Below are 4,295 nucleotides of genomic sequence, written 5' to 3' on the forward strand. Positions count from 1 at the left end.
AAGCCGACAAAAACGGGACAAGGATAGGACTAGGCAATGAATTGGAAGTAAGTCTAAAAGGAGAGAGGATGAAGTGGATTGCTTTAGGTATTTGGGGTCAAATGTGGCGGGAGGTGGAGGTAAGTTGTAGATTGAAAGAAGCAAGTAAATGCTTTGGGGGACTAAAACTTTTATGAGAAAAGGCAAATGGGAATGGATGCAAAAAGGTATTGTATGAAAGGGTTATTGTGCCAACGGCATTGTATGGAACAGAGATTTGGAACTTAAGAGAGGTAGAGGGGAAAAGTTTAGATGTATTTGAGAAGAAATGTCTGAGAAATATGGTAGGGTTTACTAGGTTGGATAAATTGAGAAACAAGGAAGTGAGGCAGAGAGCGGGAGTGGAAAAGGAGATGGTAGAGGTGATGAAAGAGTATTTGAATGGTTTGGACACATGACAAAAATCATGAAAGATTGGTAAAAGAGGTGTGGAAGACAGAGGTGGAAGAGGTGAACTCAAAGGGACGACCAAGGATGAGATGAATGGATGGGGTGAAGAGGGCGCTGAGCAAGAGCAAGGAAGGGAGAAGGCAGGAGATAGGAATGAGTGGAGAATGACTGTGTATGAATGATACTGTTATGCAAGGAAGGGAGGGATGGGGGATGGGGGTAGGGGTGCTTATGTGTGAATGATATTTTGACGCAGCCCGCAAAAAATTCCCCCCCGTTTTCTCCTTTTCTGCATGAGGGGACGGAGAGAGGGGGTCGTCGATTTAGGGAAGCGGTCTTGCTGTGGATGTGCCGAGTCTTGATGCATTGCGTTTGACCCAGGGGAATTGGTGGATGCAGGAAAAGATAAAAAGAAACAAAAGTCGAAGAAGAACGGTTATTATATTTCAAGGGGAATTGATAAATACGCAAAATTGATGTATGAGATGAGGAGGATGGGGAGAGAACAGAATTATAGGCAGCAAAAGGTGGGATGAAGAGGTTAAGGCTGTGGAGGAGGACAAAGAACAGTTTTATAAATACAGTTTGCAAAATAAATCTAGGGAAGCATATGAGAGATTAGGAAAGAAGAGAAAATTAGCGTGAGAGAGACAAAGAGGAAAGCAGAAGTAAAATGGGGTTGGAGTTTGATGAAAAAAAAACCATACATTTTGGAAGGAAATTAAAAAAAGTGAGGTGGATCATGTCTAGAGGAAAAGGCAAAGGGTGCAGATAGATCTTAATTGAAATAAAGGCGGTAGGTGGAAGATGGGTAGAATATTTCAGGGAGCTGTTGAGTGTAAAGAAAGTTAGGGGGAGTCATTAGGGCAATGAGAAATTATAAGAAAATGAATGTGAGAGGGAAAGAAAATTATAAGGCCATTGAAAAATATGATATATAGATATTATTGAAAATTATGAAAGCTGGTGTGGCACTTGGGTTAGGTAGAAGTCACGTGATGTGTTTGACGATGGGAAGCACAGTTGTGTATATATATATGTATATATACATATATATATATATATATATATATATATGAGAAATTCGTTAGTGAACAGCGACATCAATCAGATAATTTTTATGACCGTCGCGCAGAGGATTCGAACCTGCTGCTCAAGGCGCCAAGAGCAGCCCTACACCGTTCGACCACTGATGATTAAAACCGTATGAACTCAGAACACTACTGTGTGATTGGCCGTATTGTGAAAAGGGAATTAGGTCCGCAGTTAGCGACCTTCTCACTCTCGAGAACCAGTAGTGTTCTGAGTTCATACGGTTTTAATCATCAGTGATCGAGCGGTGTAGGGCGGCAGTCACGGGGCCTCTTGGCGCCTTGAGCAGCAGGTTCCAATACTCTGCGCGATGGTCATAAAATTATCTTATATATATGTATATATATGCATGTATATATATATATATATATATATATATATGTTTATATATATGCATATATATATATGTATATATATATGTATATATATGCATGTATATATATATATATATATATATATATATACATGTGTGTGTGTGCATATATAATTTAGACCCACTCTCGGAGAAAGATAAGCTGAGATACAGAGTAAACCATATGTTTCGACCACTGACTGTGATCCTCTTCAGTAGGATCATACATATAATAGGAAGACAAGATCATATATATAGAAGGAAATAGTACAAAAGGGAACTAGGGAACTAAGAGATCTTAGATCACCGAATAGATTGGAAAAATGCAGCTACAGTATATCATTCAAATTGTAATTTCAAAAGAAAAAATGTTGAATCTCTATTCATTAAACAATTTCCTAATTTAAATACATCAAAAGGTCAATGGTCACCAGATGCTATTACCAACTTGGCAATAACCAAACTTATCTCCAAGGAACAAAAGGTCCGATCCCATCAAGGACACTTTTATTTGAGGCTTCCCTAGTTCCCTTTTGTAGTATTTTCCTCTGTATATATGTTCTTGTCTTCCTATTATATGTATGTACTTGCTGAAGAGGATCACAGTCAGTGGTCTAAATATACGGCTTACTCTGTATCTCAGCTTATCTTTCTCCGAGAGCGGGTCTAAGTTTGATTTTACTCATGTGCTACTACATCTACGTCATTATATATATATATATATGTGTGTGTGTGTGTGTGTGTGTGTGTGTGTGTGTGTGTGTGTGTGTGTGTGTGTGTGTGTGTGTGTGTGTGTGTGTGTGTGTGTGTGTGTGTGTGTGTGTGTGTTATAGTAAGAAACAGATTCTTTTGCATACAAGCAAAATTAAACACAACATTTTTACATGTGATTATTTTCTTCTTCGTATTTTCCAATTTCCTGACTATACATCGTCTTGGGGACGAGCAAATACCAGTTCACCAAATGTAGCCATGTATAATTTTCGACATTTCGTCCTCAAGGGTGACTTATACATCTCTAACAAAGAATTACCAAATAGTACAAGAAGAACAAGTAAAGGCAACAAATTTTACGATAACAACATTTGCATACCAAGGAGAGTACTTACAATATCAAATGTGTGCCTACCAACCACGTGTCACTGGCTGCTTAGATATCTTGCTGACTTCACTTTGCATGCGAGCTGACCTCACACTGGGTGGTGCCGAGGGGATGGGTGGGAGGTGAGGTTAATTAAGAAGGTGGGGTTAATTAGGAAGGTGGGGGTAAGGGGAGGGGTATTTAGGATATTAGGGATCGAAAATCGTGGGCCTCTTCTATTTTTTGGTGCAATATAGAATGAAAAAAGGAATTTGTAGAGGCTGTATCAGATTGCATTTTGTATAGTTAGGAAACTGGAAAATACAAAGAAAATATTCGACTGTAAAAATGCTATCGTATTTGATTGTACTTACATACATACATGTATACATACATACATACATACATACATACATACATACATACATATGTATATGTATATATACATATATATATATATATATATATATTAGTGCCATTAATACCCTCTTTGTCGTATTTTTTCTATTTAGATGCAGTCTGTGTAAAGTAAGAGTGCAGAATCTATTTATTCTCTGGAAAGGAATTCTCCTAATTATTAAACTTTTGCGACGCATGCAGAAGGTTTAGGGTTCTATGAATATTATGGTTTTATATTTAGGAGATATTTTTATTTCGGACTCATTTGTATTTATTCTTTTTACTTTTACAATTCTCTTCATCAGTGTTTTAATTGATTCTTAAATAAACAGCTATTTTCATTTCAAACGACTGTTAGTTATTAAGTAACTTATTTTCTTTTTTATTATATGACTCAGTTTGTGTTATTATTAATTTTCTTTTTCCCTACATTTTGTATGCTTGTCCATCTATTTATTTTTATATTCCATTTTGCGTTTCTGAGATTGTCATTTAGAGTAAGCGCAACATTTGCCTGTATATTTCCGACGCTGTTTTTATGTACACAGCCTCAGGCCCATTTAAAATAGGAAGTTCATAAACGTTTGTGTTCTCAGCATCTAGTTCTCACAGTCATTTGCATCATCATTTCACCTTGACCAATTCACTTTACAAACACTCATCCTTACAAACATCACAGTTCGTCCCGGTCACATTACTCATATTTGGTGCACTTGACAAATTTTCTATGTTCACAGTTTGACAGTCATATTTTGTATTCTAAAATTCCAAGTTCATAACGCACTAACCTATGTTTCATACATTCATACTACTCGTTACCACTAAAATCATCGGAGTCATTCAAACAAGCTTTCCAACTCGGTAATCATAGCATGTGTCACATTTAAGCCCCTGTAAGGTTAATTACATTCTTTACTATTTTCTTAACTAACTCTCGCTGCG

The sequence above is a fragment of the Oratosquilla oratoria genome, chromosome 25 (assembly GCF_046742065.1).
Source record: "Oratosquilla oratoria isolate Oo_2021 chromosome 25, ASM4674206v1, whole genome shotgun sequence".
NCBI classification, from domain to species: domain Eukaryota; kingdom Metazoa; phylum Arthropoda; class Malacostraca; order Stomatopoda; family Squillidae; genus Oratosquilla; species Oratosquilla oratoria.